Source organism: Antennarius striatus, chromosome 10 (genome assembly GCF_040054535.1).
Source record: "Antennarius striatus isolate MH-2024 chromosome 10, ASM4005453v1, whole genome shotgun sequence".
Taxonomy (NCBI): Eukaryota; Metazoa; Chordata; class Actinopteri; order Lophiiformes; family Antennariidae; genus Antennarius; species Antennarius striatus.
Window position 1 is genome coordinate 21,141,188 of NC_090785.1, and position 22,813 is coordinate 21,164,000.

Sequence of the window (22,813 nt, forward strand, 5' to 3'; positions counted from 1 at the left end):
GCAGCCCCTGGGGGGGAGCTGGTGGGAGGTGTTGACAAGAGGCTGGCTGATTTACTGGGCCTCCTCCTCCCCCTCCTCTGCCAACATAGAGCTGGCTTTGGGCCTCGCATCTCCCCCATCGCCGTCTCTCTCTCCTCTCTCCATCCCTCTCTTCCCTCTCACCTCGTTCTTGTTGGATCTCATGTCCACTCCTCATCTGCGCTGTTCTTTTAAGCCCCCCCCCCCACTGTGTTTACTGCTGGATGGAGAATGTGTAGCTGTGTTCCAAAGTCCTATAAACACTAACATCTATTACATCCTATTACATAGACTCAGATATTTATTCATTCATACTTTATTCATACTTTCATGGGTCACAGGGGTCGCTGGAGCCTATTCCAGCGGGCTTACGTTTGAAAGGCGGGGTACACTCCGGACGTGTTGCCAGTGCATCGTGGACTCAGATATTTAATTGCCATTAAATGAACTACATTAAACTGGTTTCAGTCCGTTTTATCACTTTATCTTGGTTTGTATTTGTTGTTAATCCTGCAAGCACAACAAAGATAAAGATGAAAAATTCTCGATTTCTCAAAAAAACACTTCACAGAGGGAGCATTCTATTTAAAAATATTCAACAACACAAAACCCTATGGAACTCTGGGATTAACTTTTTTATGCATGCAGGATTAACAACATATATACAAACCAAGATAAAGTGATAAACTGGACTGAAACCAGTTTAATGTTTCGCCTCTCATCCAAGAGGCTTCTTCAGTTCTGTTTTTCCAAAAGGAACCATGTATCTTCTGCTTTGGATAACCACGACCCGGGTAACTGAGAACTTAATAAGTTTCTTTTCTTTTTTTTAAGCATCATTTAATAAAAATCAAATGCTCTTATTGCTCAAATCGAGCCAAAGGCTGGAGTCTCGATTTCATATAGAGTTCCTGGTGTCACCTTTGAGCCCAGTGCTCAGTTGTTCCACGCTCAGGTTATTTCCTGCCTTTATTTCTTCCATCAGGTGTGGTACAGCACTGGCTGATTCAGCCCCAGTCTGTCGCCTCTACTGGGAGATGTTACAACCTGCCTATGGGGAGCTGCCCGGAGCAACCCCAGCTTAAACCTCTGCATATTGGGATTTGACAAGCACAGTCTGCCAACTGGGAGCCAACCAACATGACATTATGTGCTCCAGCTTCGCCGTGTGTTACTGGGGTCTCTGCTATTTTTGGGTCTCACCTTCAGCCTTTAGTGGTCGGTTTTAACCAGTGATTTTGTGCACCCTTGGTGTTTAGTACATGATGGAGAGCTAACCAAGCCTCCATCCATCATTCTCCAGTCAGCTAGCGCAGCAGCCATGTTTGACTGCTCAGAACGACTGCTGGGGAATAGCTTGGTAGATTTGTCCAGCTCACATGAACACACACGGGACTAGTCATGGCCAGGGATCAGGGTGTTTTCTAGTTGACTGATGTTAGAACCTAAAATAAGTGAGAGCAAAAGGCCGGGGTCAGACAGCGATTTGGGTGAATGACTCCTTTAAAGGCCTCGTACTGCAGCTGAGATGCCTGAGTGCCGAACACACAGAAGGAGGTTGGAGCTACAGCTCCAACAGGAGGAATGGTGGCATATATGAATCCCGAAATCTTGAGAAGGGTTGCAGGGAAGGTAATAAGCAGAACGAGAAGGGTAAGGTTGAAGGAATATCTTTGAGTTGTTCAGAATCAACAGTCTATCAGTTGACTCAAATATTCAAGAGACTTTTTAATTAGTGAAGAAACTAAAATCACTACCCGCTGTACCACCCTATATTAAACTCAGTGACTCCACTACCATCCAGTCATACAGGAGGTGGTGAAATCTGTGTGGCTGACTACCAGGTGTCAAACTCCAGCCATAGATTCCCAGCGGAGACACAATCCCTTTGTAACATCAGTACAAAAGGCCTAACAGAACACTTGGAGGACGAGCCGGCTGGTAGCGGAGTGACAGTGGCTGTGGGGATACTGGGGAGTCAGGCTCTTTCCTGGTTTCCACCTGAGTAGAAATGAAACATCCCTGCGATTATGGAACCTCTTCCCACTCCTGTAACTGCACACGGACGTTTCCTAGCTAATATCAACTATTGTACTGCTTTTCCAGTTGGTCTTCAGTCGTTGTGTCCAAGAGTCCCTGCTCTCTATCGAGTTTGTGTACTCACTTGATGGACAGCAACGACTCCACATGTGACAACAGCCAGTCAGCCACATTGGCTTTGTGTTTTGTTTTAGTATATGTTTCAGCCAAACTTTCTTTGTGATCTCATTTACAGATGAAGCAAAGACTGAAATAGACATTTCGATATGTATGATCAAATGTCAGGTGTAGCAAGACACGGTGTGTGATTCAGTCACTGAATGAGGGAGGAAGCAGCATAAATGAAAGCCAGAGGAAATGGCCCTACCTTTGTCTCTCCTTTATAGTTGGAAGTAAAAGTGTATAGTAGGGGCAGCACGGTCGGCTGTCACTTCACAGGTGGATTGGACACTTGATACTGACCATAGGTGTGAATGTGTGCATAAGTGGGTGCTTGTCTCTCTATGTGGACCTGAACTGGCCACTTCTCCAGGTTGTACCCCACCTCGCACCCGATGTCAGCGGGTGTAGGCTCCAGTGTACAACCGTGACCCAGATTCAGAGCTGGTGTTGAGATTATTTCTGCTTCAGGGGCTGAAGGCGAGATTAATGCAATTACATGTTCAAGAAGATGAATGAATGAGTGAATGAATGAATGAATTCTACAATAAGAAGTTTAGTTAAAAATAAATGCTTATTGCGTGACAAAAAACGTGTAAATCGTGACTTTACTAAAGTGCAAATTACAGAGATTCAATTACTTTTTATTTTAATCAATATTAAGTAGATATTTCTATGCATTTTCATCATCTCTCTATTATCTATTATTACTATTGTTGGTGACATATTACATTTATGAACTTGTTTTCCTACCTTACTTGTAATTTCTCCTGGAAAGACTTAGTTTGAGAGCCATCAGGAGGGTGTGGTGAAGACAACCCCTCCATTCGTTCATAAAATGTCGAAGCAGGGGTTGGACCTGAGAGGGAATTGGGATTGGGCCTACCTGATTAGCTCTTCGCTTTGGGTTGGAATCTCGGTAGAATCTGATCTAAACCTGAAGTGTCTTCATTTTAATCTTGCTTCACCATAACTGACTTCTTCTAGCCCCCCCTCACCAACACCACCTACCCCCACCCCAACAGAGGCAGCTGAGATTGAACAGCGACTCCACACAGTCTGTTTGATGGTCTTTGAACAACACATGTCAACATCTCTTCAGAGTCATTAACCATTCAGTGGGTCAGTGGTCTCACAAACAACAATGCATTTAATGAGCACAAGTGTCCGATGACACAGAAACCACTAATTTTGTGTCCTTTTGGGCTTGAACTCACATATATATTTATTGATACCCTTGATGACAAGCACACGATGGACTGTGAAGAACCTCTCTGCACCGTGTCGGCCATCATTGAGGCTAAAATGATTTGAGGTACAAACCATGAAGAACAATTTAAACCAGTGGACTGTGGTGAAGGGAACTTGCCTGTGAATCCAGTGTAAAGGCAGAAACAGGAGAGTTTCTTGCTGCTGTCTCTAATAGTATCTGCCCGTGTTCGACAGAGCCTTTTGAAGGACAGCGGCTCTCATTAGGCATTCACACCCAGGGCTGGTTCCAATTGGGCTGCCTAAGGAATCTGAAGGCAATGCAATTGTGCAATTTGCACACAAAGTGGTCTGGATTGATCCAAAATAAACCTCTCAACTTTAAATGTGGTGGTGGGCAAGGGAGGGCCTATAATTGCATCATTTAGTGAATTGATTGGCTGAGAGTCGATGGAAGGGAATCAGGAAGCAGCAGATAAACGGTGACAGCAGCGCCTTTTAGAGCCGGGACACATCGACGCGAAGACCAACACACACTTTTAAGAAACAAATACAGCGGTTTGAAGCACAGAGGCAACGATGAGCACAGAAAATACACACCTGGAGACACAAACAAAGACACAAAGATATGGAAAGAGAAATAGGGACCCACACAGGGTCAGATTAGACCGCACAAAGGGAGCCCAGGTCCACATCACACAGCCAACGCTGCAGGGCGGGACAATGGAAGACAGAATTAGAGGTAACAATAGATTTCATTAAGCCAAACTAGACTTAACGAGACAATCGATATGTCATAATTAAAGCGAGGAGGCTGAGAACGACTTAGACTCTAAATGATGACTGCTCTTATTAAGATGGAGCAGATAAAGAAAGGCTGTGTGACAATGGAGGTCTATAACGATCCACCATGGCAGTCCTTTGTGCTCGCACCGGCCTTTCACCAAGACGAATAGATTGGAGAGATGAGGGAGGAGCAAGGGAGGTGAAGAAGAGAGGAAACGAGGAAAACTAAGAAATGAGGAGAGTAGAAGAGAAGAGTGGAAATGATAGGAAAGAGCAAAGGAGGTCTGGTAGCTGCAGAAAAGAAGAGCTGATGTGTGACGGCATGAGAGACTGCAAAACCAGCACAGATCTGTGATTTAAACTCAGTGTCCACGTTCGACCTGTTCCCTCGACCACTGTCACACAAAACTCCAATAACATCCTAACAAGAGTGTGTGCTAGCGTGTGTGTGAACTGCCTGAATGGATTTCATCATGAAACATCTACCCTCACCAGACAGGAACTGAACCGGTTTAGCTGTGGTTCGGGTTTGTTCTTGGCTTTGGCTGACATCAGCACTTAGTAGCAGCACTGAGCAGATGTTTGTGATGTGTGTTTGGCTTACACATGCAGACCATGGCTTGTGTCCAGCAAATAGAAGCTATTTAATCCACATTTGTGTTGGTTGAGGGGATAATTATTCAAACCACTAGTAGAAAAGGTTTTTTTTTACCTCTGTGAAAAACTGCTCTAGCCTGCTACATTCATAGTTGTGAATAATTCTAATAAATGAATAAATCTAATCAAACAAAAAATGAGCTAACCACTGGTTCAGTTGTCAGCTGGCGCCTCCAGGTGCAGTATTTAATCACAGAAATGATAACATGATATTTTATAAATGAAGTGACTGGCAGATAATCATTATATCAAATAAAAACCAGTAATAAACTGGATTTTGTCAAGGCTGGTTTTATAATTCTGCTTTCAGTCATTGAAATGTTTGATGCTATGTCGCTCGTGTATACTAGCTGCTCCTTTTTACACACCAACCTCAGACGAAGTACTCTGACAGATCGCAAGAACTCTGTAGTGGTCATTGTGTGTGTTTGTTACGAATACCAGATATAATAAAGACCAGTTAACACCAGATGCTCACACCACAGTAATGACGCAGGACGTTGTGGAGCAGTATGAAACCTGAACAGTCTTCACCACAAACACAAGCAGACAGTGTGTTGTTGGTCTGTCTGACTGAATCAGGCTGAACCCCAGCAGGCTATGTGTAAAGGGGTTGTGTGTAAAGGGGTTGTGTGTAAAGGGGTGTGTGTAAAGGGGTTGTGTGTAAAGGGGTTGTGTGTAAAGGGGTTGTGTGTAAAGGGGTTGTGTGTAAAGGGGTTGTGTGTAAAGGGGTTGTGTGTAAAGGGGTTGTGTGTAAAGGGGTTGTGTGTAAAGGGGTTGTGTGTAAAGGGGGGTTATGTGTAAAGGGGTTGTGTGTAAAGGGGGTTATGTGTAAAGGGGGTTGTTTGTAAAGCAGACTTGTGTATTTTGTTAGTTTCTTTTCAGACATGTTACTATGACAGACTTCACACCTTCATCACATTTGCAACATCAGACAACGAATGTTTTCAACCAGTTCACACAGTGGATTTTGACTCTCATTGAGACACATTGTTGTTTCAGCCACCCATTCCCTTATCAGTGCAGTCAGAACATAATTTCATCAATTTTCTGTAATTCTAGATACAGTTAGTCGTGGTTAATGTGTTCCAGGAACCACACTCGATGAACAAATTCTGCAACAGAACAACAAACTATTTATTTTATTATTTACGGTAATTTAAATGTTTATGAACGTGTGCGTTATCACATGACTGCCTACCAAAATCCGCGTTGAAGTGAAGTTGCAAGCGTTGATGCGCGAGGGCGCACTGTATTAGCCTTTGTCCCAGATATTAGCTAGAGCACAACCATGTTTACATTCTTTCTAGGAACAACAAGGTTTGTTGACATCGCTGATGGTCAAAACTGGAAGTCGACCGTGTCAGTTTCCCCCGCCTCATGCCATTAGCAAGCTGGGACGGGCTCCAGCTCCCTGTGACCCACGACAACGGATAAACCGATGAAAATAAAAATGGATGGATCTGTTTGAAATTGCCTGTATGTTTCTATCATCGACGATACTGTTGGACTTCTCCTCAACCTATGGTTTGAATTGACAAATAAATATTTTGTACTTATGTACTTTGTCCTGTCTTAAGAAAACCTCACTCCACCGCACTGACACTGATGATGTTGAATAGTTTTTCAACTGTTCCATCAACTGTTCACTGATCTTTGGTGTAGTAACAACTCTTGTTCATCCTGTTATTGTAGAAGTTGTCATGGAGAACAGGAGACAGAAGCAATGCGTCTGCTCTGGTTGAAAGCCGCAAGCATGTGTAGTATATTTAGTCTATGTCGTCACTTCAAATTAAGTCTAAAAGTTGTCTTGTTCCAATTAACGTATAAATTGTGTACACAGGCAAACAACAGCACAGAGTTACACACAACCTGTAAAGCAGGTTGTGTGTAAAGCAGGTTGTGTGTAAAGCAGGTTGTGTGTAAAGCAGGTTGTGTGTAAAGCAGGTTGTGTGTAAAGCAGGTTGTGTATAAAGCAGGTTGTGTGTTGGTCACCCTTGACTCTGTCCTTGCTTCCATCAGCCTGAGATGATGAGGACGACAGAGAAGGGAAGGGGGGTTGGGGGTAACAGGGTCAAATACAGGTCAAACACCTCCACCCTCAGGCTAAGTGTTACGATCAATGCACACACACACACACACACACACACACACACACACACACACACACACACCCAGCTGGCAGCACACACTCAGGCCTATCTCCTTCATCTGACTATAATCAGCTCTTATCATTAATAGACTCGTCATGCTGCTGGTTCTATTGACTGTCCACAGTGGACGTTTCTTTTACATCTGAAAAAAAAGAAGAATAAACTGTCAACTCCCCCAGCAGAGGAAACGGCCTCAGATTTCCTGTAGAGGAAAATGTAAATCACATGGAAATGTTGGTCATCTTTGAGAAGAAACGGTGTAAGAATGTAATATGTTCACATGTTCTGGGGAGGTAAAAGTTTTGATGAAATAAAGAGATTAAGGGGGGGGGGTGTAAATAGGATCAAACTGCCTTTATCTAAAAGTTTGACTCTGTTGAAAGTGGAATGTCAATGGATCAGAACATGGTGAAGAACAGGGAAACCGGTTACATCACATACCTGTACCTGAGCCCTGAACTGGACCTGAGCCCTGAACTGGACCTGAGCCCTGAACTGGACCTGAGCCCTGAACTGGACCTGAACCCTGAACTGGACCTGAGCCCATAACTGGACCTGAGCCCTGAACTGGACCTGAGCCCTGAACTGGACCTGAGCCCTGAACTGGACCTGAACCCTGAACTGGACCTGAGCCCTGAACTGGACCTGAGCCCTGAACTGGACCTGAACCCTGAACTGGACCTGAGCCCATAACTGGACCTGAGCCCTGAACTGGACCTGAGCCCATAACTGGACCTGAGCCCATAACTGGACCTGAGCCCTGAACTGGACAAGAGCCCATAACTGGACCTGAGCCCATAACTGGACCGGTTCTGTGTCTGAGACAAGAACAGATCCTGCTGATGTGGAAGCAGTGACGACAGTAGACCGTCTTGGTCGTCCTGTCAGACCACCATCAGTTGTGAATGAGAATTTAAGGTTTGTTTGGAGAGCTGAGACACACACACACACACACACACACACACACACACACACACACACACACACACACACACACAACACACACACACACACACACACGTATAGCATGAATCCTCTCTGTGGTTCCGTCCGATTGTAATTTATTAGAGATGGTTCTGTTCAGCTCCGCGGTGCACTGGCGTCGTGTCCGGAGTGTCCCCCGCCTCACGCCCTATGCCAGCTGCGATAGGCTCCAGCGCCCCGTGACCCGCTACGGCAGATACAGCGGCAGAAAATGGATGGTTCTGTTCTAACAAAGCAGACGACCCGTAAAGCATTGCTCCGGTAATACAGTTCTGGTTCTGTACTATGGTTCTGGTTCTGTAGTATAGTTCTGGTTCTGTACTACGGTTCTGGTTCTGTATTACAGTTCTGGTTCTGTACTATGGTTCTGGTTCTGTAGTATAGTTCTGGTTCTGTACTATGGTTCTGGTTCTGTATTACGGTTCTGGTTCTGTACTATGGTTCTGGTTCTGTACTATGGTCTGGTTCTGTATTACAGTTCTGGTTCTGTACTATGGTTCTGATTCTGTAGTATAGTTCTGGTTCTGTATTACGGTTCTGCATTACTGTTCTGGTTCTGTACTATGGTTCTGGTTCTGGTTCTGAACCTGGTTCTGGTTCTGTACTACGGTTCTGGTTCTGTACTACGGTTCTGGTTCTGTACTATGGTTCTGGTTCTGAACCTGGTTCTGGTTCTGTACTACGGTTCTGGTTCTGTACTACAGTTCTGGTTCTGAACCTGGTTCTGGTTCTGTACTACGGTTCTGGGACTTTCTGGCTGCCCAGACGTGCTGGACGTCGACACTCGCTGGTCCTACCGGCTGCTGAAGGACGGCTGCTGGACCCGCTGGAGGCGTCTCCTCCAGCCCTGGAGGTCTTTCCAGGCACAAGGTCACAGTGTGTTTTAATTGTGGTGCCCCCGAACACCCACGTCCCACCCCCCCGGCCCAAATGATGAACGACTGCACCGCGTGAAAAGAGCCCTCTCCAATAAACAAGCTTATCTCTGCTCTCTGTGCTGCTGTGAATAATGAGCTGTGGGTATCACTGTTAATCACTATAATTGTTGATGTTAAGAGGGGCCGCTGCTCGTGGCCCCCCCGCCCCACGCCTTTATTGATTTCATTTTTTTACATTAAAATGCTGCATGCCTTTGTCAGAGTGGTGGGTCACCCTCCTCTTCAGCCCCCCACCCCCAGAGAGAAGCTAATTAGTTATTTAGTGGCCTGTGTGTGTGTGTGTGTGTGTGTGTGTGTGTGTGTGTGTGTGTGTGTGTGTGTGTGTGTGTGTGTGTGTGTGTGTGTGTGTGTGTGTGTGTGATGGTGTGTTTGTGGGACAGTAGAGCAGAGCCAACGTCTGTTATCAGGAGCCTGATAAAGGGAATTGGTTGTCCCACAGTAGCTGTGAGAGGCTACGGCTGATAGTGGGGTGGCTATTATAGAGAGGACAGGCACGTGCATGGTCACACACACACACACACACACACACACACACACACACACACACACACACACACACACACACACACACACACACACTTGAAGAAGGCAGAAGAGTGGAGAGACGTCAGAACTTGTAGGTGATTCCATGAGAAGCTCTGCTTTTAGATCTAGTTTGTGGAAGGAGATCTGAAGACGTGAGGTTTCCTCTCAGGACAGGACAGATGGTTCCAACGGGACCGCAAACAGTCAGCCTCGGGTTCGGGTTCGGGTTCGGGTTCGGGTTCGGGTTCGGGTTGGGGTTCGGGTAATGACACAGTTAAAAGAAACACTGGATTATTTACATTCTTAATTAATTGTAAAGTAAATGTTGGCGCGGTGTTGCCTCACATGGAGGGCGTTCTGGGCTCCATTCCATTCTGTGTGAAGTTTGGGTCCTCTTTGGGTCACCCCCCCTCTCCAGTTTCAATGTAGGTGACCGACCTACCTGTGAATCAGTCTGACTTCTGCTGTTGTTATAGAGACCATTTCAGATACGAGTGGTTTCACCTTGACAAGTGTTACTCTGATGTCATTTTCACACCAAAGTCTGTTTCTGTTGTTTTCCATCAGCTTAAGGAAGTGTTCCTTTATTTTTGCCAGTACCAGACTAGAGTTGCTCAACTTGACATTCAGATCCTGCAGAACGCTGACTCCCATCACGTTCCGTTATACAGTACATGTAAATTCACGTTGCACATATTCGTCCGACCACTTTCTTTTTTTGCTCAACACAGTTACTATGAATTAAAATATGAATAAAGCAATCAGATGACGTACCATCATGACAGGCGTGAATCGACTACTGAGTGCGAAAAATCCCCTGAAGTACAGGTAGGATAATCGATGTAGTGTGATCACCTGTACCAGTGATGGCTAAGGGGGCGTGTCATCATTAATTGACACGATGTGTCAAACGTACACAGTGATTCGTGTTAGTTTTGTCTTGACCTCCATCTCCGCACCCCACCTCTCATCTGTAGTCGACTGTGCCAGGCTGACAGCCACCCCCCTGACCAATGAGGTGGACAAACAGCTGAATGTGAGACAGTTAGGTTCATCATGTCTGCAAGAAAATGGAAGGATGGATGAAATAAATAAAAAATGACTGTTAAAGTAGAATAAATAGAACCGTGGCCTCACGTCAGGTAGTGAACACTCAGGTCTCTGTGAGCAGCTGTTATCGGAAATATGATGTAAATGTACTTAATCAAAAACAAGACGACAACAAGAAAAGAAAAGAGAAAAGAAAAGAAACACATCTTTATTGTCCTTAGGGCAAATTATTTTTTCACTCTTTTAACTGATGAACATGCATTTTACAGTACATGTTAGTAGACGCTCCATGAGCCAATTTAACACTAACTCTGACCTCAAACAACTATAAACCCAACTCCAACTCTAATCCTGACCTCAACCCTCAGCCCAACCCTAACCCGAGATACTTTTATCGTCACACTCATTCTCTTCCTCACAAAACAGAAGCACAGACATGAGACATCAGTTGTGTGTGTGTGTGTGTGTGTGTGTGTGTGTGTGTGTGTGTGTGTGTGTGTGTGTGTGCTCTGTTAATTAACCTGTCGTATGAGCTGAGACTAGAGGGACCTTTAGTTCAGTCGGGGTGAACCTTTGACCTTTTATGACACAGGTCACCCAGTCAGACCTGCCATGATGGCGGAATGATCACGAGAGAGACGGTGTGTTATCAATGTATGTGGCCTCACTGTGTGTGTGATCAGAGTGTGTGTCATCACTGTGTGTGTCATCAGAGTGTGTGTCATCACTGTGTGTGTCATCACAGTGTGTGTCATCACTGTGTGTGTCATCAGAGTGTGTGTCATCACTGTGTGTGTCATCACAGTGTGTGTCATCACTGTGTGTGTGATCAGAGTGTGTGTCATCACTGTGTGTGTGATCAGAGTGTGTGTCATCACTGTGTGTGTCATCAGAGTGTGTGTCATCACTGTGTGTGTCATCAGAGTGTGTGTCATCACTGTGTGTGTCATCACAGTGTGTGTCATCACTGTGTGTGTCATCACAGTGTGTGTTTTGTAAATTAGTAGCAGTAATCAGATGCTGCTCATTACCTCCTCTCAATGCATGACTAGAGACCCCAGATTCATGTATGTTCATGTCCGTGTGCACACGTGTGAGCTGGGATCACACACTGCTGCCCCAGCAGTAGCTCACACACACACACACACACACACACACACACACACACACACACACACACACACACACACACACACACACACAACAACTGCTCTGCATCTCTCATAATTAATTATCTGACTCTGATCAGGGGACGGGTCTAATTAGAATGGCTTCTTCAATTACCTGCCAGGAATTAGTCTTCTCCATAATACACCACACATTAACCACATCAACAGGAATTAGTGCGCTCCATAACACACACACACACACACACACACACACACATACACACACACACACACACACACACACACACACACACACACACACACACACACACACACACACACACACACACACACACACACACACACACACACCGGTTACACCAGTGGCAGCTCCACAATCAGGAGTCACTCAGCTCCAGAGCATCATTCCTTATCAGAAGACAAATAAAAAGGTTCTGTTCACTCCAAAAACCAGATTCTACTCGCTCAGTTCGTTTTTCTTGAGAGAAAAAGAGAAAAACTGCGTAGCAGCGTTTCACTCCACAAGATCGGAACTTGTTTAAAAATGTGAAATAAATGATGTCCTGGTATGAACTACAGCAGGCCTCCTGAGACCTGACACACCAGCCCGACATCATCTAGACCAGCGGTCCCCAGCCACCGGGTCACGACCCAGTACGGGGTCACGGGCAGGTACCAGGTTGCAGGCCATTAGTACGCACAGAACATTTAAATGTTTCTTCTCTTTATTGATTATTAGTCTAAACATGTTTTGTTTTGAAAAGTGACTTCTGTGCGTAATGACGCAAGGACAAATGCATGCGTCTTTGCTTCTTCACAGGTCTCGGTCACATGATACGTTACTTAACAGGTAGTAACCCAACAAGCAAAAAAGAGTAAACAAACATCTTTGGCGAGCGTCTTTGGAAAGGGGGAAAGGCCCAATGAGGAGACAGAAGAAGAAGCTACATTTGAAAGACAATATCAAGAGTCCTGCTTAAAATACAGGTACAGGTACAGGCCTGCTTTGTGTGCTATGGTGTACTATGTGGTGACAAGCTAGCAAATGAATCAATGAAGCCTTCAAAGTTGCTTTGGCACCTGGAGACCAAAGGACCCCGTATTAAAAGACAAGCCTTTAGAGATTTTTCAAAGAAAAAACGTGAACCTAAAGGGCAAAAGCAATTACTGATGACCACCACATCAACACTGAGAGCGTCATACCTGGTGGATAATCCTATTACTTTCAATATTTGTGAAGAATTGCTAAGGACATTTGCCGTGAACTTCTAGGAGAGGCTGCGATTAAAAAGATAGAACAGGTCCCTCTTTTGGCTAGCACCGTCACTAGGCAAATTGAGCTGCTGCTATGACCGGACGGCTCTCTGGATTAACGTCTTGGGTAAAGGAGGTTGCACCTGAATGTGAGTCATTCACAGGGAAATGTTGGCTAGCTGAAAAATGTCTCAACAGCGTGTTGAATTATATCATTTAAAATTGTTAGCCCCATGCCCTTAACTCACGTCTGTTCGAGCAACTTTGTGAGGAGATGGATGCGGAGTATAAACACCTTCTGTTAGTAAGGTGGCTATCGAAAGGCAGATCATTGGCAAGAGTGTTTGCATTACAAGGGCCGTTGCAGAGGATTTTTTCAGAGAAAAAGTCGCCACTGGCAGCACATTTTAGTGACAAGGAATGGGTCACAAAACTCACCTATTTGTGCGACATAGTCAATCTGCTCAATGAACTTAATCTGTCACTTTAGGGGAAATTAACAACTGTCTTCAATTTGGCAGATAAAGTAGCTGCATTCAAAGGCAAGCTGGAATTGTGGGGATATTTGACATATCTCAAACATTGTTGGGGATTTTGGAACTTTTGACTTAAGACCATTGTGGATGACTTATCATGAGACTACAGCCGTAGTCCGTCACTGGGACGTCATTAACAATTGTCGAGCAAATGCCAGTTTGTGAAATTATTGTCTGAGATGAAACCGGCCCATGGAACAAAAAAGGCTGGGGACCGCTGTTCTTGACCATCATCTAGCAGAAATCTCCAGCTTTGAGGACTATGAAACCCAAATGTAATGAGTGTGATGGTTTTTGGGTGAACTCCCCCTTTAATGAACTGTGTAAAAAAACATCACCCATTTCATTTTTTTATTTGCTGGTCTGACCTCATTGTTGGCCTGTTTGAAATCACGTCATGATGTACGTTTACCTTCATGTCCACCCTGACGCTTAGGACGGCTGTGGCTGTAGGTTCTGCATGGTCTCCTCATCTGATGGATGTCTCCTGTGTCCATGGAATCACACCTGTTGGTGGAGATGCCTGGAATGCAGGCTCCTGCAGTGTGGTCTGTCATGAACATGACTCTTCCTGGCTGATTTGACTCTTGACTCTTTCTGGCTTCACTCTTCCTCGTTGGTTTGACCTTTCCTCGTTGGTTTGACTCTTACTGGTTGGTTTGTTTCTTACTTTCTGGTTTTACTGTTCCTGGCTCGGTTGACTCTTAATGATTTCTTTGACGTTTCCTGGTTGGTTTGACTCTTCCTGGCGAGTTTGACTCCTCCTGGTTGGTGTGTGTCCTGACTGGTTTGACTGCCTGGCTGGTTTGACTCTTACTGGTTGGTTTGACTCTTACTGTCTGGTTTTACTGTTCCTGGCTAGGTTGACTCTTAATGTTTGGTTTGACGTTTCCTGGTTGGTGTGACTCTTTCTGACTGGTTTGACTCTGCCTGGCTGGTTTGACTCTTACTGGTTGGTTTGACTCTTACTGTCTGGTTTTACTGTTCCTGGCTAGGTTGACTCTTAATGTTTGGTTTGACGTTTCCTGGTTGGTGTGACTCTTTCTGACTGGTTTGAGTCTTTCTGGCTGGTTTGATGTTCCTGGCTGGTTTGACACTTCTTGACTGGTTTGACTCTTACTGGCTCGTTTAACTCTTACTGGCTCGTTTGACTATTACTTGCTGATTTGACTCTTCCTGGCTGGTTTGACTCTTCCTGGTCATTTTGACTCTTACTGGCTAGTTTGACTCTTCTTAACTGGTTTGACTTTTCATCGCTGGTTTGACTCTTATTAACTGGTTTGACTCTTCCTGGCTGGTTTGACTGTTCCCGGCTGGTTTGACTCTTCCTGGCTGGTTTGACTGTTCCTGGTTGTAGATGAAGAAACTTCTCTGGAGTTTCCATTGGTCTTTGGAGTCAGAAATGACTGGATTTTGTGGGAGCAGCTCACTGAACTATTTTTTGCGTTCTGTATTTTCTCACAGCACAGACTTCACACTTGTGTTAACAGATCTTTGTGTGTCTGCAGGCTGCAGTTCTGACCGGCATCATATCAGGTCTATTTATAATGGTGGTCCACTGGGTCCAGTCCAGTCCAGTTCCAGGAGAGCCCACCCGACCCAACCCACGACCCAACCAGTCCAGAGGTTGGGTGGGGGGAAGTGATTTTAATTAAAGATAAGTTGCTCAGTGTGGGCCCCCGCTGAGCCTGTTAATCTGAATCCAATAGGCTGGATGTAGCACCACAAGGCCCTTGTAAAGCATGGCTCTATCGAAGACCACTGCATTCATTTGGTGGAATCGATGAAGATTGACACCACTTAACATGCAAATGATGCTCAGGTCAACTGGTGGCTTCCTCCCCGCTGGCGGTGGTCCAGCACCTTCAGCTTCACCTTCTTTCCCTTCTTACCCCGACTACCTCGCAATCTTGGCTCCTTCCTCCTCATCCTGGAGGAACCTCTTCCTCCCCTCGCCTCCCCCTTCCTCCCCTCGCCCCCCCCCTTACCCCCGTCTCCCCCCACCTTTCTTTTCCATCACGTTCCGCCCTGCTGTTGTAAAAATCATATTCAGGATATTCGTCCATTTAAAGATATGAGAAAATAAGAGACTATTGATTGCTTGATAAACTGCCAGTGATGGTGGCAGAATGGGGGTGAAGGCGGTGAAGCCCCTCGCTGAGGGTGTGTGTGTGTCAGCCAGAGGCACTATATGAGATGCTGCGGATCAATAAGTGTGTTTGTGTGTGTCGGCCCTTAGCTATCCTTTCAATTACACATTTCCAGCAGCGTGGCAAGCACAGTTCTTTGTTAACGCCTTAATGGATCTGCTCAGGGAAGTGTCCACACACACACACACACACACACCACACACACACACACACACACACACACACACACACACACACACACACACACACACACACACACACACACACACACACACACAGATACAGCTTTACAAGGTAAGCATTCTCAAATTGATTTGTTAAACAGCGTTTTGAGCCGTGGTGCTCCAGCACTGTGTAATTACTGTGTGAGTTCAGGCTGTGTGTGTGTGTGTGTGTGTGTGTGTGTGTGTGTGTGTGTGTCTGTGTGTGTGTGTGTGTGTGTGTGTGTGTGTGTGTGTGTGTGTGTGTGTGTGTGTGTGTGTGTGAGTGTGTCTCTATCTGTGTGTGTCTGTGGATGATTTCATGAAGCGTTGCACGTTTTTGTTTCTAACTTTCCAGATGTGTCTGGTTATTGAAGAAGAGAGTGTTTCATTAGGAGCTGACCTCCTCCTCTTCCTCTTCCTCCTCCCCCTCCTCCTCATTGTCTTCTTCGTCTTCCTCCTCCTCCTCTTCCTCCTCCCCTTCACCATCCTCTTCTTGCTTCTGCTTGATTATATAATGTGTTTCCCTTCTTATTTATTGAATGTTTTTATATCAAATAATTTAATTTAATTTAATAATTTAGCCCCATTTTCCTATTTTATGTCACTTGTATTTCTGTTTAAGGGACATTCCCTCTAATTACAAAAAATTAATTAATTATTTCATTCATTCATTGTTCATGAATTATATATTTATTCTCTATTTATTTTTATATTTATCAGTATTGACTCTATTTTTCTTTACCTTATATTGTTTGCCTTTTTTGTGATAATAATAATATACATGTGATAATAATAAACAAATTAATTACAAAATGTGAATATAATTACACATTATATAAGATAATGCTTTTCAGGTTAATGAATTTACTATTTTTTCAAATGCTAATCGCCCGTCTTGTTTATAACTTCAGTGGATTATGAATCTTACTGTAGTGTGTGTAATTATGAACCTTTACTTTACTAATACAAATCCCTTTTTTTGGAAATATTACTTTAAACTTTAATTGTATGTTTTATTTGATTATATTTTTTATATATTTTTTAACCAAAGCACTTAATGTTATGATTCATATCACATTCTAAGTTGTTTTTTTACTGGCTGTGACCTAAACCTTATTTTAGCACTAATGTATTGTTTATTTTTGCTATTTATTTATTTATTTATTTATCTATCTATCTATTTATTTATTTATTGCCCCACCTCCACATTCCCTCTTTCCTTAACCTTCACCCCAACCCTCCTGAGTTCTACTAATCCATTTCTTCTTAGCACATACCCTGGATGATGTAGAGGAAAGGTCTAGGATCTCCAACCCGAAGAACAAGGGTTCAATCCCCAACCTGACAACAGTTTTTTTAATCACGTTCTTAACCACCATCCACCTCAAGTTTGTATTTCACCACAGAGAAGCTGTAGCTCACAGCTGTCAACACAAACTTCACTGTCGGGGAAGCGGGGTTCAAGTCCCACTCCTTACATACCCCTTCACCTCCAACATCCTCCCAGAGTCTGATCATTTCTAGCCTGTTTTCATATTAGCATTATTTTATTCCATAATTTCATTCAGCTCTTTCCTGCTACCTTTTCTGGTCACAAAGGTGCTTTTGAAACTTTAATATCCATTTTATTCTATTTGTCCCATATTTTCCTCATTGCTCTGACATTTCTTCTCCCCATCCCAATTTTAAGTGATTTTAATTGATATTAATTCCTTTAAACCTTTGGTTTTATTACTGGCATTTCAAGGTGACCCCACTCCCGGGGACCATGTACCATTGCACTCTGCAGACCATTTTAAGGGACTACTTTTTTATGTTATCAAACCCTAATCCCGACCCCAACTCTAACCTCGACCCCAACTCTAACCCAACTCTAAACAGAACTCTCCCCCTAACCCTAACCACAACCCTAACCCCAACGCTAACCCAACCCTAACCCCAACCCAATCCCACCCCCTAACCCAACCCCAACCCTAACTCTAAACCCAATAGTAATCCTAACCCCAACCTTAACTCTAACCCTAACCCCACGATTAGCGTGGCTAGCGCGATTAGCACGGCTAACACGATTAGCTCGACTTTCAATTCCCGTCTAATCTGTATGAACTCATATATATGCTGAATGGCCGCAGCGCTGCTTCCTTTATTAAATAGAATGTGGAATCCTCGTAACTCTCTCTCAACCTGACGCTGTCTGGCAGCCCTCCAGGACAGAGTGGTAGAGCTGACGGCAAGTAGTAGACCCGGGTAGACCTGCCCTCAGGTGGCCAGAGATACCGGGAGTCTCACCCGATTGGTCAGAATTCATGTCACATCACACACCACCCGCCCACTGTGCTGCCAACCAATCACCACTGCTTTCTAAAGCCAGGGCAACAACTGCCTAGGACCACACAGTATCTGAGCTGTACTAAAAGGAGCCTGACTAAATTTTTAAACAACACGATAACTCTGATAATGTAATAAAGCGTAGGAAATTTACAACAATAAGTTTTGTTTTTTTAAAGATTTTTAGCTATAAGTAGAATATCGATTTTTTCTGTTAAGTATTATTTTTTTATTTTGTGATTAATGTCCAGGGAGCCGCAAGGGAGGCACCAAAGAGCCGCATGCGGCTCCGGAGCCGCAGGTTGCAGACCCCTGCCCTAACCCAACCCTAAACTAACCCCTCACCCTAACCCAAACCGAAGCATAAATCTAACCCTAACCTCAACCCAAACCAAACCCCAACCTTGACTCTCATCATAACTCTAACCTTAACCCCAACCTAACCCACCCCTAACCCTAACACAACCCTAAACCTAACTCTAACCCCAACCCCAACTGTAACCCTAACCTTAAACCTGTGCCCAACCCTAACCCTACTTACTTTTATCGTCACACTTATTCTCTTCCTCGCAACACAGAAACACAGACATGAGCTGCAGAGTAAAACACTGATCAGTTGTGCAGAGTATGTGTGTGTGTGTGTTAGTGTGTGTGTGTGTGTCTCTGTGTGTGTGTGTGTGTGTGTGTGTGTGTGTGTGTGTGTGTGTGTGTGTGTGTGTGTGTGTGTGTGTGTGTGTGTGTGTGTGTGTGTCAGGAAAATAAAGCAGTCTAAAGGATGAAATTGGAGAGATTAGCATGGTCTGCTCTGCTTCTGATTAGTTCTGACTTGAAATCTGCTCAAACCACAAGGGGCCCCTGAACGCCCACCCCCCTCTCCCTCCCCCCTCCCCCCCTCTCCCTCTCTCTCTCTCTCCCTCTCTCTCTCTCCCTCTCTCTCTCTCTCTCTCTCTCTCTCCCTCTTATGTACTTTGAATGTGAATGGAGCAGCGGACATGGAGACAAGATCCTCTGTTTTTAGTTTGATAAATTTCAAAAGGTGAGATGTTTTCTTTGTTCAGGAAACACAGAACTGTTGTAAATCCTACCACTGTTTGTTTTTGAGATGTGATTCCCTTTTGCGTGAATCTCGTTTAGATTTTGTCTCAACTAGTCTATCTTGTAATCCGGCTTTTATGAATAAACCTGATTTTAAAAATCAAAAATTAAATCAATCCCCCCCCCTTCCCTTTCTCTCTTTCTGCCCTCACCCCCCCCCCCACAGCATTCCACCCTCCACCAGAAATTGAATTGATATTTTGTAAACCTGATTTGTGGGTAACGTGATGTGACAGCGACAAATGCCGGCTGAGAATGGTTTTCAAAGCCGCTCCAAATGAAAGTTATTCCAGGGTAAATGTGCATTTCTTTGTCTCGGCGCCGGCAGGAGCCCCCCCTTGGTTCCCCCTCCGGCCCCCCCCTGGCTGTGTGTATGACTTTATATGGGCTGAATATGGATCCATTTCCTGGGTAATTGAATTGATACTGTCATGCAGGAGGGCAGTGCCACATCGCTCTGCAGGGCGGATGGACCGTCTGATTGAATTGGATAGGGGGGAAAGTGTCCCTGTACATGTGTGTGTGTGTGTGTGTGTGCGTGTGTGTGTGTGTGTGTGTGTGTGCGTGTGTGTGTGTGTGCGTGTGTGTGCACGCACAAGGGTTGTCAGCAAGCAGTCATAAGATAGACACACCTCAGTGTTCTCCTGATTACTGCCGTACAGCCAATTGTCTCTCCAATAATCTGCCGCCACAACTCCTGACACACACACACACACACACATACACACACACACACACACACACACACACACACACACACACACACACACACACACACACACATGCCCATGGATATGGGTCAGGCAGCACAGAAGCCATTTCCAATTCCAGGCTGGGCGAGCGCCGCAGATCTGCTACATATTAATTTTGTCCCGGCTGAGATTTGCTCCCGTTCAGTTGGAGCCGATTGATGAGAGAGCAGAGAGGATCGGACGGCTGCTCATTCGCTCTCCTCACCTCTGATTAGAAACACTGGCGCTGTCACGCCGCTATTAGGACAGAGGGAGAGGGAGAGGAAAGGAGGGACAGTTAGAGAGGAGGGAAGGAAGGCCAGACGAGGGAAAGGCAAGGAAAGAAAGGAGGCATGAGAGAAAAGAGGATGAGGGGAGGGAGGAAGAGCTGTTGGGTGGAGAAAATTGAGTGGAAAAACTGGATAGAAGACAGAGGTATGGACATGGAGATGAGGGAGGAAGAAGGGGTCAAATACAGTAAAATAAGAGGGAGAGACTGAAGCACGGTGAACGATGTCGAGAGGGGAGAGGGGAAGGAGTGATGAGGATGGAGGAAATGTGGTGAAAAGAGATAAGGGGAAAAGGATGGACGGATGCTGATGAGAGGAGAGATTAAGGGGATGGGTGATGGGGGTGTGGTTGGAGAGACAGAAGAGGAAGGGGAAAGAGAATGTAATGTGAGGAAAACACGAAAAAGAAGGAAGAGGTGTGGAAAGCAGGAAAAAAGAACAACGAGGAATGATCAGGGCTCACGAGGATCGGAGGAATGAAGTAGAGGCAGAGAGGAGAAGGGAGGATGGATGGATGAGGGGGAAGCAAGGGAGGAGTGTAGGGAGTAATGGCTGGAGAAAAGAGAGAGAGGGAAGAAATATTAGAGTGTTAAGGGAGTGAGGTAAAGATTAGGAATAAATGGGTGAAGAACATCAGAGGGTGGAAGGTAGAGACAAAGGATAGCAGAAGAGAAGAAAGGGTAGAAAGGTGAAAGGGTGAAGAGAAGTATCATGAGTGGCATCGGGAAAGAAAGGAGAAAGACAACAAGGTGTGAGGAGGGCTGAAGAGAGGAAGTGAGGCTCAGATGACAAAGGGAGAGTGAAACGATTAGAAATGAAGGAAGGAATTTTGTTGTGTTTGCATAAAGAATTGGAGAGAAAGATTACAGGTTAGAAGACCGTAAGGATGAAGACATCAGCTGTAGTTAGAACACAGGAAGTACAGCACCTTCTCTCTCCTGATTGGTTAAACGCCAGACCAACCGGCGGCTGTCCCCGACACCCCCTCAGCATTCCTATTGGTGCAGACAGAACAGCTGTTTCCAGACCAGCTCTGGGTGTGTGCAGACAGGGGTGTTTTAACTCACGTGTTCAACCAATCAGCAAACACTGAACCACACAGGTTTGAACAACTTCCTGTTTGAAACACCGACACACCGACGTCTCCGATGACTGACTGCTGAGTGTGTGGCGTCGGAACAAAAAAGAATTTCAAAACCCTGATTTAATTTGTGGATGTGTTTCTTCTGAATTTAATTTAGTTTGAGGGAAATGTTGCCACAGCGACACCAACAGTGACAGTTGGTGTCTTGACAGTTTATCAAGTGTCATGTTAACATGACTCAGCAGATCTATTATCCGGCTATTTAAGAATATTTTATTCCTGTTTGTCCTGTTTGTCCACTGCTGGTGGAATTAACTGAGAAACTTAATGAAATCAAACATAAAGGGGCGTGTCTGACTTCTGATGACCAGGAAGTGACAGTAGTGCGTCATCCCCGTCAGTGTGGTGGAATACCCTAGTGGATTACAGCCACGCTTAACCTCTACACCTACACACCCTGATTCCTGCTGTAGCTGTAGCCCCACCCCACCAACCCAGCACCCACCTGTAGGCTCCAGTTCGGGAGTTCATGGAGTTCATCACTCCCCAACAGCTCTATGTCAACACACCTGATGGGAGTGATGATGGTGACACCCCCATCTGCTACTGTGATAATGGACATTTCATAAAGGTGGGTGTTACAGGACTCCACGGATCCGCCCCAGTCCTGGATCTCAGCTGTGAGCTTCATGATTCCGCTGACAGTCAGCCAGAGCTTCATTTATGGAGTCTCTCCGGCTGCAGCCCCAATTGTTCTAAACTTCAACACACCATTACGTCTTATCAGCTAAATATCCCCGTCTTTAACTTAAACAGTCCTCACCATCTAATAGTCTCTTTAACTTTAGTCTTTAATTATGTCCATAACAACTAAACGGGTGGCGGTATTAAGAGCTTGTCATGGTGAGGATGGTCCACCATCTAATGGTAGGAAATCTTAAAGATCATTATCATCAGCCTCTTTCCATTCTTGCACTCCGCCCTCTCCATTTCCATGTTTAATTTCTTGGATCCGTCAGTCCATCTTCTCCTCACTGTCTGCTCATTAAAGAGTTGCCCATTAATGCAGTCCTTCAGTGGACTTATGAAGCTCACTTAACAGTTAATGCTCCATTCAGAGGATATTAAAGCTCTGATTCGCTCTGAAATGTTTGATATTTGGTGAGATATCATCAAGCAGCATCAGGAGCACATTTAGATTCTAGCTAATACTGAACTTTAATCTGTTGTCTATTGATCAACTATAATGTTTGTTGGCTCTAATCCAGCTGGTACAGGGGATCTATGACAAAACAAGGCCCTGTTGGCACCTAGCTGCTAGGTGGAGACGCGAGCTAACAGCCAGGTACCTTCTTTGGTAAAGGTGAACCTCTCTTCCTGCTCCACATTGCTTTCTTAATCCAATACATCTGTATGCATCTCTATTCAGATTAAGCCTGCTTTTCATCGTCACAGACACTTTTCTATCAAATGTGGACGTAGGACGTAGGTCG